Source organism: Protopterus annectens, chromosome 2.part0, assembly GCF_019279795.1.
Source record: "Protopterus annectens isolate FY-2018-M chromosome 2.part0, PAN1.0, whole genome shotgun sequence".
NCBI classification, from domain to species: Eukaryota; Metazoa; Chordata; order Ceratodontiformes; family Protopteridae; genus Protopterus; species Protopterus annectens.
Genome location: NC_056728.1, coordinates 391213492 through 391228218, shown reverse-complemented (window position 1 = coordinate 391228218; position 14727 = coordinate 391213492).

Sequence of the window (14727 nt, the reverse complement as noted above, 5' to 3'; positions counted from 1 at the left end):
CAGCTGAATTTCCCTTCATATACTTAATTGCAGGAAACATGCCTCCTGTCTCAGTCCCCCAAGCAACTCATGACTTCTACTTGCAAAAAAAGATACTTATGAATCCACTGTATAAATTTCCATACAAAAAACTCTTAAATACCTTATTAATAGCTATATTTTCACATTTATACCTAATCCCTTTAATGAAGCTTTTTTCCTCCAATTTTTAGATCTCTTTGCCAGCAGTTTAGTCCCCACACTCTCCCTTCATCCACTAAGTTACTACCCTGTTCTGCTCCAGTTCCATATGTATCTGTCGCTCTTCTTAATATCTCAAATTCTTTAAGTCCAGAATTTTGTGGTCTATACTATGAGCTTTTTTTTAATGCTTTGCAGATCCTGCAATCTCATTAATTCTCTCTCCCCAGTTTAATCCTATCCCATGACCTTTTCTCCCTCATACTTTGTAACCTGTAATCTGCCCCAGCCATGCTGTATAAACCCATCCCACTGCCAAGTTTCCTACAGTCCTTCTCATTCCTCACTGCCATGTAGGGCATCATCCCCATTCAACCACTCTATCCTGAGAATAACTTCCTCTTCCTAGTATCCCAGCACAGTTAGTAGTCCAAAATAATAAACCTTAGAATCTTCATCTATAACACGTCCTTTACTGTCTTCATGTCCATTAGTTATCTCTCCAGCCTACTTGCCTTCTTAACCTCATCCCTTAAAATTGTGAATTGGATTAATTTCCCATAGTTCACTCTCAAAATATCCCTAACTTCAACCATTAAAATATCTTTCTGAAAAATGTTTTAACTCTTTATCTGAGCTTCGACATCAACTTAACCTATGCAGTTCTGTTTTAAAGATTGGATTGATATTCATCAACTATCATGTTATTCACTTTTTCTACACACCTACTTGAATCTAGAAAAAGTCCCTTGACACACCATTTCTTCCATATCAGGTCCCTAGTAAGACATAAGAGCTATACTCCTCGAACAAACACCATCACAACTACACCTCCTGTTTTCCTGACACTCTCCTATTTTGCTTACATTATGTGCATCTTTAATTGAAATACCTGCACTCCCTTAGGTCCCTTTTATATATCTATACCTACAACCCCCCTTCTCTACATTTTTTTATTTCTGTAGCCTTCATTTTTACCCCTGTATTGTCATTGCCCCTTCTCACTCTTTCACTAAATGTTTCATATCCTTTTATAAACCCTTACGACACTCCACATAGCTATCTCCTTCCTCTGCAACATCCTGCCATGCCTCTGAAGCTGGATGTTTTGGGTCTTTGAGTTGGTGAAACTACACTGTCTGTGCTATTCCTAAGAATTCCAGGCCACAGATAGCTATCATAACAATTGTAGCAGCCAAGGTGTTTAGCCAAAAAGCTGACAGCAGATTATGTAAGGAGTTCTTTAGACTTTTGATTTTTCTAACAAGATTTGGAACTTTTCAGAGTGTTGTTCAAACCCATTTGATAGTTATAGGAAACAACACACATACTATCTCTGGGTGTTATTAGAAGTGGTTTTCTACAGCAAAACCTTATCAAATTTAACCAGAGCGAGATATTGATTAATCTACAGATGAGACATTCCATGGAAACTCTCTGCGAAGAAGCAACATCTATCTTTGTTTTCCAGTGTATGAAAACTATCATTAAGAAAGGTCAAATTTGATTAGAAAATGTATTCAGTTGCACGAGATTGTAATAAACATATTAATTGCCTTAAGGAAATTGTAAACCAGCAGGCTATGCAGATATGGAATGAAGGGAACATTAAATGATATGAAAGGGAGAGTTGGAAAGGGCGAGACTCACATTCAGTTCCTTCTAAAACAAAACAACTATTAGGAAAAAATAGATGATATAGAAAATAGAGAAAGGAGGAATATCATTAGACTCTATGGTGTACCTGAAAAGTTAGAAGCCACCAAAATGACTACCTTTCTTATATTTTGACTACTCCAAAATTTTTAATTTAATGCTTCAGCTAATTAAGAAATTTGGTAGCCAACATATAAGAAGGTTAATCATGTTCTTGACTTCTGGGGTTAAATGCAAAAAACTTGTTCTATCTTGATAACCAGACAGCATATAAAACTTTTGGTAATGAAAACATTTTTGATTAGCATTAGTCAATCGTCAAAATGTTAAAATCCATTCATGTTACATTTTTTTGCTTTTTGCTGATGTAAGAAATGATTAGTGAAATGCGTGATCTGCCTGTTCTGTACAAATCTGTTTAAAATACTCATGTTTTCAGCACAATCATTTTGAGATTATAGGTGGCATGGCTTCGTATCTTTCTCTAAGTTATACAAAAACTGAAAGTTAAAATCCAGTTTCCTAAGCTCAAAAATTGTCTTGTTGCAGTTTAACAATGCTCACAGATTTCTAATTACATTTGCTATACAGCTATGATAAAAACAACTTACAGAATGAGTCTTACAATAAATTTTAAGCAGATTTCTAAGAATACAGATTGCAGTTATACAATAATGGTCACATTGGTATGCATTATAACTATTTCTAACAGCTTAATTTTTGGATGTTTGAATGGAGTGATTTTAAAACAGTAAGTACCTATCCACTGAAATTATCATAGGTCTATGGACTCCTTAATATAAATGAATGGAAGTTGATCTTGATATGATGGAACAATCTGGTTTGTCTTTTTAGGCTATGAATGCTTGCACCCACGGATTGTTGGGTATTAGTGGCTTAAGAAATATGGATTTATTTTTTTAAATATTTGAATGTAAATGAAATTGAAAGTGTTTTATTCAACAACACCATTTACTAGAGCAAGATTAAAATACATTACTATTTTAAGCCTTCAAAATTACTACTATTATTTTTTGAGAAAAAAACACAAGGGCAACAGTTTTATGGAGGATGTCACATATGCTCAAAAGCATATACAAATATTTGATAGCAAGGGCATGGCTTCAATCATAAGGCTAGAATTTCAAAGAAAATATATATGTAATTTCCTGGAATGGAGTCTAAACTGGCAACAGAACAATTCAATACACTTTTAAATAGCTGTAAATGAAGTCTGATTTTGAATGGTGATTTTAATTATCCCTTAAGCAGCAAGATAAAAGTGCTAAAAAAAGAACCCAAAATATCAGCCGTGGCAAAAACAATAAAAAATGGACAGAAAAACTCGATCTTAAAGATGCAACAGACTACTCTAAAATGAATCCTTTGCATTTCACACATTATTCATAAGCTTTTGGAACTCAAACCAGAATAGGTTTTAAATAGATTATCTAAAATAAAATTGATAATGTTATTACAATTCCTTGGTGGACCACAATGTAATTTGCTTTGATATTACAATGAATATTAATACTCTTACATAAATCTTAAGAATACCAGCTTCTATGACAAAGACAGTAGAGGAACATATTTTAATAGGAGTAAAAAAGTAAGTTATGTTTATTTATGGGATTCATTAAAAAATTATCAGGTAAAATTGAAGTTTTATGTGATAAGAGATATAAATAGTGTAATAGCAATATTTCCTAATGCAAGAGGAATTATAATAAACAAAACTATAAGTTCAGAAAGAGAATAAAGACAATATTAACTTAGTCAAATCTTTAACCAAAACTGTCAAGAGATTTTAAAATATAACACTGAAATAGCTTTAGAGAAAATTAAACTATTGTTTTATGCTATGACTTCTAAGGGTCTTCAAAGACTTTCTAATAGATTTAAGTTAGCATGTAACCCTCATAAAATAAAAATATTCTAATCCCAAGCATAAAAACATTTGTTATAAAGAAAAGTTTATGAAGATCTTAATTTGGAAGTTAAATATGACAGGGATGAGATTGTCATGGATACTTTTTGAAAGATAACATAAATGCTGAATTAAATATAAATCAAGTAGCAGGTTTATTGAATCCTATTTCTATAGTAAAGATAAAAGACCAAATTAAAAGATGCCAAAATGGTAAAGGCTCTCAGACTGGATGGTTTAATTCCAGAAATCTACAAGCCTTTTTTTCCTCAGGATACAGTTCAGTTACTGAGGAAGCATTTTTATTACTACAAGCTGCATATCACATTACCCTGTCATGGAGATATACTTACATCATACCCATTCTGAAGTAAGGAAAATATTACAACTTTGTTCATCTTATAGATCCACATCTCTCCCAAATGTAGATTACAAAATATTTATATCTATGTACACTAAAAGAATGTAAAGCATCCTGGATAAAAATTATTAATACAGACCAGTCATGGTTTATATTGAATAGTCAAACTCAAGATAATAGTAAAAGAACAATAACACTAATAGATTATGCACATTTTAATTATTCTAAACTAACAATAGTTTCTCTTGATATAGAGAAAACTTTTCACTCTATCAGCTAGACAGTTTGTTTAAAACATTAAAATATTTAATATTCCAGAACAATTTATCTGGTTAATTAATAATCTATATACAGATTCAGAAATATATGTCAAAATCATGACTTTTCTTTGTCAACCTTTGAAACTCTATAAAGGTACAGAGCAAGGTTGTTCTTTATTGCCATTGTTGATTGCACTGGCCATTGAACCCTTCATAAATGTTATCAGGAAAATGTCAGAATTTAAGGTTTCTCCATTGGTAGTTGCTATCAGTCAAAAATTCAGTTATTTGCTGATGATAGTTTATTAACTATATGCAACATAAATATGTCTTAACTTATTTGATTTATCTATTTAAAAATATCTGAAAGTTGAAAATTAGCAACAGTAAAATAGAAATAATGTTGTTAAATAAAACATTGCCTTTCAAATACAAACTTAATGAAGAGAAAATATGATTCAACTATCTAGAAATAACTATATCAAAATATTTAAATTGCATAGCTAAATTAAATTATGAGAGTGTAATATATACCATAATCAAAATCTTAAACTGTTTTTAAAGCAGTAATTTTAATTATCTGATAGAGTTGATAGAAAGTATATAAACTGTTAGTAGATTGTCTAAAACCTAAAGCAGTCTTATCAGTCAAAGGCATTATACAAAAATATTGTTCAGATAATGCTTGAATTGTTATATAAATTATTATACCTATATTATTAAAGGTCCCAATTCCAAAAGACTTGCTGTCAGTATAAGTGACAACGTACACAGAAAGCAGGCTGAGAGTAGATGTTATGAAATCTAATCTCCGTAATAAGCCTGTTTATAGACAGGCCTTAAACCAAAGTAAGTTACTTACATTGAGTGCAAGTCTTTTGGAATCATTCCATACTTATCCTAAGAGCAACTCTTTTGGAATTTGTTCCAAAATGTTATGAATGTTAGAACAAAAAAAGAGGAGAAGAAAAGAAAAGTCATATCTCACTTAGACTGCTTTAGTAAAATTATTAAAGAACAAATCAGAACTAAATTTATTTATCCAATGTATAGAATTCTTAAAACACTTCTGTTACGTCTAGCTAGTGGGATTGTTTTAGAGAAAAAAAAGTTATTTAAAAGAGGTGGATAGTGATGAGAATAAGTTAATTTTGAAATGTATTAGCATGATAACATCCATTATGTATCAGAAAGTTTTCACCTAGATTACTCACCTGGTACTTATAGTATTCTGTGCATGCCAACATTTGAATTTTTTTCTTCAGTTGATGGGTAATTTTTTTTAATTATTATTTTAATAGTGGTCTTGCCCTCTATTTGGGGGGGGGTTCCTTTACTCTGTTCATCTGCTCTAAACCCCTTATTGTTTTTTAGTTATTTGTACTACAGCGTTCCCTATATGTCCCCTCAGCCCATACCTCTTATCTAACTAGTATGGAGTCCCTATGTATTAAGCTAATCACTATACTTCTGGGTGACTTCAACTGCCCCTATGTAAACTGGGAGACATACACATCCTAAAATATGTATGCCCTGAAAATTCTGGATGTCATGAATGCAAACTCCATAAACCAGTAACTTTGCACCCAATTCATTGGCAATAAAATCTTGGATTTGGTCCTTACCAATATGGATCAGCTTTGCTTCGCACTAATTGTGAATTCCTCCCTTGTCAAACAGACCACAAGTCAATCACATTCACTGTAAGAATGAAGCCTGTAGTATCTTCCAATATGTTAGTATTCAGAGATTATTTAAGAAGCTAATCTGTTAAAAAAGAACGATGACCTAGCTAAATTAAAAAGCCCCTTCCATCTTGATGACCATCGCAGCTTGTGCAGAATTAATTAATGCAATATTTTATGCACATGTGAATAACTGCATAGATGCCAAATGAAAAATAAAAACTGTGGTGGAACTTAAATTTAAACAGACTCTATAATAAAAAAACGTACTACAGACAAAAATAAATTTAAGTCTCCAGATACCAAAACTGTTCTTGTTAAACAAAACAAAGTTCTCTGGAACCATATGAAATCAACTTAAGCCAGATATAAGGTAAAAAATAGCCACTAAGGAGAATTATAACCACATCCCCTTCTTTAATTATGTTAAAATTGTCAAAAACAATGTCCAGCACTATATAGTGCAAATATTAAATGATATCATGTACTCAGACTCAGAGGACATAAACAATTGAAAAAAATAGCACAAACTAAACCCCTGCCCTTTCAATATATTCAGATCACATACCCCCACACTCACTCACACACACACACACACACACACACACACACACACACACACACACACACACACACACTCAAACCTCCCAAAAACAAGTTATTAAGGTACTATCTAAGGCCAAGAATGCTACATCTATGGGACCAGATAACATATCAGGCTGTGTACTGGTCAGCCTGAAAAATGATTTGTCTGATCCTCTACATATGCTTTTCAATTTCAGCCTCAAAACAGGCTTCATGCCAAATGAATGAAAGAGAGCAAATGTAATTCCCTTGCACAAAGGTTGGGTCATCAATGGAACTGAGTAATTGTAGACACATAAGCTAGACCAGTCTCCTCTGTAAGACTATGGAAAGGATAATTATGGAATTAATATATAAGGATTCAAAAGTTGCAAAAATAGTAGAGGAGGGCCTAGCTGTGCACATCACAGATCTAGACCTCACAAAAGTATTCAAAACCATTCCACATTCAGGTATCATAGATACCCTCTCCAAGCTAAATGCCAATCCTTATGTAACTTGTTAGATAGTAAATTGGCTCACAAATAAAACCCAGGAAGTTAGGGTGGGTGGTTATATCTCCAGCAGAAGATCTGTGATTAGCTATGTATCCCAGGGTTCAGTGATTGGGCCACTCCTCTTTGGCATTTAATTCTTTGAGGTCAATGTTAATGTTAAGAGTTTGTGGCTGACCAGGTTTGTAGATGACTGCAAGCTTGGTGCCATCATAAACACCCGAGATGACCCCAAGATAATCCAAGATAGCCATTCCAAAACAAATAGCTGGTGTCAAAATCACAGACTAAAACTAAATGCCAATAAGTGTATAATTGTATCCATTGACAAGCATGATTCCCCTTGTAACTATTACATTGACAAGACATCCCGGAAAATCGATCCCATAGTTAGGGATCCAGGAGCCTATGTTGAGAGTGAGCTAGCCTTTGATTACCACTTATCCATTGTTGTAAGGGAGACCTTTTTCATTGCACAGCTTATATCTAAATGTATTAAATCTAGATCCAGGAATGTAATTTTTCCACTGTATTCTACACCTAGTAGACTGAAGGAACAGTATCATGACCCTTTCAGATTGTACCACCCAAATACTTGTCACAACTAGAATGACGATAAGGCTTTCTCACAAAAAAAGGGGGACTAAATCATAAAAACTATGCCTCCCATCTCAAAGCCCTCCCCCTCTTCTCAGTTTTATACTGGCTACTGAGAGGCAACCTCTGTGGATAGAGTTTCAGCAGGCCCTATTCAATCAGTCCTATTACACATTTGTAAGTCCAATACTATCATAAACACCCACTCAAGGAGGGATCTCAATGTCTTTTTAAAGCTAAATAGAACATGATGAAGGGATATTCTTGTATCACAGAGAATACCACTTCTTCGGAACCATCTTCCACTATCCATAAGGCAAATTACTTCATTTGTTCTGTTCAAATGTAATTTGGATGAATGGATGGGTAAGCACAAATTCAACCCTGGTTTAACACCCCTGTACTTCATAGTCAGAGGAAATCTGTAAATATCCCAACATATACTTGTTCAGCCTATCTCTGGGTTATTTGTATGCAATATTTAAGGGGTGAAAATTACTATAGGAATGTATGATTATACCTTTTAAGACCCTCACAGATCAGTAGCACCATAAGTGCCTATGAACCAATGAAACTATACAAATCCTACTCTGTTTGACCTCAAGGACTTTAGCCCAATGGGTCTATCTGTCACCAACTGCTTCTTTAAGTTCTTATAAGTTCATATTCATTATTTTAGGAATGCTCTCTCCAGCTTAGCCTCTGATACCTCCTCCTTCATTTGCTTTCAACTTTTCCTTGGATCAGTGTCTTCTCCAGTGAACCTTGTCTTTGCATTATATTACCAAGGTTTTTGAGTTTTACCATCAAACCTTCCAGTGGAAATTCTGGGTTTGTTTTCTTAAGTATTTACTAATTTGATCTTCTTGAAGTCTACAGAATTTTCAAATGTGTTTTCCAATATCAGAGATCATAATTTTTGATTTTTCAAGTACGTGGCCTTATTTTGTAGCTGCCCAGGTTTGCAGATGACTGCAAACTTGATGCCATCATAAACTATACAGATATCACCAAGATCCTCCAAGATGGCCAGTCCAAAACAAATAGCTGATGTCAAATCATAGAATAAAACTAAATGCCAATAAGTGTATAATTGTATCCTTTGCCAATCATGATTCCCCTTATAACTAAAAAAATATATACTTTTCTTAAATATTTATTAATGTGATCCTCTTGAAGTCTACAGAATTTTCAAATGTTTTTCTCTAACACCAGAGCTTAAAACTTGATTTTTCAAGTATATGGCCTTAGTTAAGTCCAGCTCTCTCAGCCATATGTTATTACTGGTGAAAGAACATATCCTTGGCTATACAAATCTTTATTAATGTGACATATTTGTTATTTAAAATACATATTTTCAAAAATTGTGATGTCTTATCTGCCAAGAAGCAAGTGTCTTAATTTTATCATTGCAATCACCATCTGCAGAGGCTATTGAGTCCAGGAAAATTAGGTCCGTCACTGCTTCCACTTCTTGCCCATCTGTTTGGAAAGAATTGTTCAGGCTAAATTACATATTTTTTTAAATGTTGATCAGCAAGCCTACTTATACATTTTTACTTTCACCTTTATCATGTGGCTCTTCATCTCTTTCTCAGTTTCACTTATCAGGGTGATATCATCTGCATATATGAGGCTATTAATATTTCTCTTGGCTGTTTTGATCCCAGCACCTGATTCTTCTAAGCCAGCATTTTGCGTGACAGTTTCAGCATGTAAATTACATAATAGGGTGACAGTATGCAGACTTTTCACACTCCTTTCCTGGTCATGAACCAATCAGTAATTCTACATTTGGTTATGTTGCTTCTTCTTCTGCATACATCATTTTCTGGAAGCAAATAGGATGAGATTATATCCCCATTACTCTAAGAAATTGACACAGTTTATTATAGTCTGCACAATCAAAGGCTTTAGAGTAGTCAATAAAACAGAAGTAAATAGTTACCCGACCTAGCCCTGTGACAAAAAACAATGGAGACCTAAGTGAGACCAATGAGATCTGGGTTTCATTAATGGGTCAGGTGTTGGAGGAGCTAGGTGGGGTGTGAGACTGTGCAGCTTCTATCAGCTTGACCATCCTGAGGTGGGATTGGATTGGGGTGCTTGCTAGGGCAAACCTTCATGGTTGAACAACTGATGGACACCATATCATGCAAGTGTGCTATTTGCAAGGATGATAAGGATTTAATTAAATCATACATGAAGGTATGGGGAATTACACTGCAAGGCCCTCATAATTCTTCCTTTGAGGCATTACAGGCATGCATGGAATGGAGAAATGTTAGTATGGCATAATAACAAAAGCCCTGATGGATGCCTGGATGGTGAGAGAAAGCTCTTGCCCATAGGGGAACACGTAGCATATACAGATCATGGCAGGCTAATGGTTGGTAGGCTTCCTGAATTAAAAACAAAATAAGTAAATATTTTTCTGAAACTCTCTTGCTTTCTCTGTTTCCTCTATTACCAAAGAAATACTGGGAATTTGATCTTCGATGCATATGCCTCTTCTAAAACCATCTTATACATCTAACAGTCATTGGTCTATATACTAAAGGAATCTACTTTGCAGGACAGAACACTGCCTCACTAGCATGTGCAATAAAAGCAGTTATTCATCAACCCGAGAACTCTAATGCATTACCCTTTTAGGGACTGAAATACACATTCACTTTTTCCAGTCCAATGGCTACTTGTGTTAGTGAGGCAGTGCTCAATATCCTGGCAAATTCCAACCAGCACTGTAACAGCACATTTACCAAGATTTTATACAATTTTGCTGGAATTCCATCACATCCTGCACTCTTATTATTGGCAAGTCCTTTCAAAACCCGTTTAAATTCATTCTCCCCAAAACCTGGCTCTAGATCAGAGGACATACCATCATAAGTATAAATAGTGTTAGGGTCCTTGTATCATTCTCCATATTCCTGTCACATATTATCTTTTGCTGGGTCCTGCACATCTTTTTGTTTATCACATCCATTTTCTTGTGAAAATTTCTCTTAATATCACACATTTTCTTGGAGAGACATCTTGTCTTTTCCATTCTGTTGTCATCTGCCACTTTTTGTAGTGCTCATTTAAAAATACTTTCATATCTCTTCTTGCTGTTTTCTAAAACTCTGCTTTCAGTTTGACATATTTTACTAAAATCCTGCTTTCAGTTTGACATATTTTACTAAAACCCTTCTTTCAGTTTAACATATTTTACCCATCTCCGTTAGGTTTTGCTCTCCTCCTTTCCTCCGCTACTTCTAAAGCCTCTACAGATAGTGGCTTTGCCTTCTTAATATTCTTTGTATTTGGAATATCTCATAAAAGCCTGTCCATAGTAATTCAAGTATCTGTCCACCGCGTCTAATCATTTACATCTGTTATTTACTTCCCCTATATATTTATTCAGAATATTGTTGATCTTGTATCTAGTTGACCTGGATGTTTTTTTTTTTATTTAGTTATTTTTTTTTATTTTAATCTTTGCAATATGAAACTGATTGTCTGAGTCAAAGTCAGCAATAGGTCTGTTTTCTGGCTGACTGTGCAGACCTCTTTTATCTGCAACTGCAAAGTATAAATTCAGTCCTATTTTGGTATTGAACATCTAGTTATGTCCATGTGCACAGCCATCTCTTAGGCTGTTGTAAGTCAGTGTTTGCTATGAACAGTGAACTATCTTTACAGAATTTTACTAGTCTATGTCCAACTTTGTTTTTTACTTCAGTGCAAACACTGACTGTTAATTGCAGCTGTACTATGACTATCAACTTTTACACTCCATTTACCTATGATAAAATGTAATATTTTGTGTGTGTGTGTGTGTGTGTATTTATAGAACATGTTGCATGTCTTCATAAAACCAGTCAACTTCCTGCTGTTGAGCACCTGTACAAAACAAGCAACAAAACAACAGCATTCAGTATCCCTGAAAACAAGGATGCAGCGGTGCTGAGCTTTAATACAGCTGATGTCACCAAAACCCTAAAACATGTCAACCCAAGGAAAGCAGCTGTCCCTAACAACATCATGGGCAGGACACTAAGGGAATGTGCAATGGAACTGGCTCCAGTATTCACTGACATCTTCAACACCTCACTCCATCTAGCCAGTGTTCTGAAATACTTCAAGGAGATGACTATCATTCCTCTACCCAAGAACCCACAGCCAACAACTCTGAATGACCACCAACCAGTTGCTTTAACCTCGAAGGTAATGAAGTGCCTGGAGTGGCTGGTCAAAGATCATACAGCCTCAATCTTACCTGTGACACTGGACACACTGCAATTTGCATACAGGACAAACTGCAGTACAGGGGGTGCAATCTCACTAGCTCTCTTTGGAACACTGACCCATTTAGAAGACAAAAACTGCTATGCAAGACTGCTATTCAGTGATTTCAGTTCTGCCTTCAACACTGTCATCCCTCAGAATCTGATATCGAAGTTACTTCAACTGGGCATAGACTCTCATTCATGCAATTTGATTCTGAGATCCTTTACTGAGAGGCCTCAAAAGGTTCATGTGGGAGACAACAGTTCCAGAAGTATCCTGAACACAGGAGTATCTCAGGGGTATGTCTTAAGCCCTTTCATTTTCACTATGCTGACACATGACTGCATGGCCAGACAGGAGACAAATAGGATCATCCAACTCACAGATGACATCATTGTTATAGGCCTGGTCTAAGATGGAGAGGAGGAGGCCTACAGGAATGAAATCAATCAACTACTGATCTGGCATGACAACAACAATCTAGCACTGAATGTCAGCAAGACAAAGGAGTTGATTGTTGATTTCAGAAGATCTCAAGTATCATACAAACCTCTAGTGATGAAAGGGATGACAGTGTAAAGGATCAAGAGTAGAAAGTTCTTGGGTGTTCATATCACGGAGAACTTATCCTGGTCAGTCCGTGTATCCAACACAGTCAAAAAAGTTCAGCAATGCTTGCATTTTCTAAAGAAACTTAGGAAGGAAAAATTACCAAGTGCCATACTTCAGACCTTTTATAGGGCACAATTGAAAGTGTCCTGACCAACAGCATTACAGTCTGGTATGGGAGCTGTAGCAATCAGGATCGGAAGGCTCTCAAGAGAGTTGTAAGGTTGGCAGAAAGAATCATTGGCATCTCCGTTACACCTCTGGAAGATCTACACAAATGCCAGTGCATCAACAGGGCCAAAAAGATTTTCAGCGATCCAATGCATCCTGCCAATGGTCTGTACACTCGCCTGTCCTCAGGCAGGAGACACAGAAGCCTGCATTGTATGACCACCAGGCTAAATAACAGTTTCGTTCTGCTCTCCATTAGACTGCTGAACTCTTGGGAAAAACAAACCATGAGTCTGTTGAAACACTCAACCACTTCTGTTACATAACTAGCCTATCAAGTGGCTTATTTTATGGATGTGCAATAACTAATTGCAAAACTAAGGTAGCTCACCTACCACACTGAAGGACTGTAAAATGCAATATACAATCTGTGCAATAATTCAGTCTAATCATAGATATACTGCTTTTATTTCAGTTTTACTTTGACAATATTACCTTCATATTGTTCCTTGTCTCCTGTTCTGAGATGGGTGTGGGTCACTGCTGTTCTACTTTACTTACTAATTGCTACTTATTAAATTTCTACTGTGACATTTTATTAATTTTTCTCTGTCTATATGTGCAGCTGTTTCCTGCATTGAGAACGAATCTTGGTAATTTCATTCAGCTGTGTAGTTCTGAATGGCAATAGTTTCTTTGACTTGACTTGTTCAGATTAGAAGGCGTGATGGCGATTACCTGATGTACAATGACCCACTCCCACCAACTTTAGTTAACTGTTTCCCAATATGTCAGAGTTTATTCTTGTCATCTCATCCTTATCTACATTAGGTTTGCCCTGGCTCATAGTTCTTACATTCCAAGTTCCAGTGGTGTATAGTTTTGTGCAGCATCAGGCTTTCCTTTCTTCTCTTAGCACCTTAACAGTTGGGTATCCTTCTGACATCAATGCAGCCTCACTATAATGTATATGCTACTTGTCATGTCCTCTACTTTTCCCCAGATGTTTCCTGGATACATTCATATCTGAGTGTCTCATCTTCTGGCGTCATTTTGACCTATCTCTGGTAGCCTTTAGCAATATATTTTCTTGACAAAAGTAGCAGAGTGAATTCCCACTACCTTTGGTGTCCCTATATAGCAAAGCTTGTAATTTTACTGAGATACACAAGTCCCTTCACCATGACATGGTAAGAGTCCAGAAGGGAGTGCAAGATAGTGCAGACTGATATAATAACCAAGATGCTAGTCCCTTATATAAAGGCTCATTTCCTGTGGGTCTGACAAGCGCTGTCAGGTTGCTTGTTGTGGTTGTTTCTACATTAACAATGCCCCAGACCTCTGTCTTTCAACACCTTATAATATTAATATGTCTCTTCCTGGAAAGAGAGAATGGGTTAAAAGGTCATAAGTAACATTCAATTCTTTTAAATATTTTTCTTTTTAATGGCTATGCTCAGAAGAGAAACTTTAACTCTCTTTGATGTGCTGAGAACAGGCTAACGATTTGTTAGGCTTCCTAAAGTACCTAACATGCAATTTTGTCATGGTGCTCAAAACTACCTTATTTCTATTACATGGTAATGCTGTTAACTGTGCCTTCATTCTCTCTGTCCTGTATTACATAATAGTAATTTTCAAATCTAGGTGCTTAGGATCCCACCCCCCCCCCCCCTTGGCTGACCTGGTGTGACTCAATCTGAACTTCACATTTACCTACACCAACAAACTGCAGCTCCTGAATAATGGTGTCTACAGGATTGCAATTGGAAAACGCAACAAAAATTGTTTCTCCCAGCAATTTATCAGACTGAACTTTACATTTACCTACACTAACACTGCAGCTCCCGAATAACGGTGTCTACAGGATTGCAATTGGAAAATGCAACAAAAATTGTTTCTCCCAGCAATTAATCAGACTGAACTT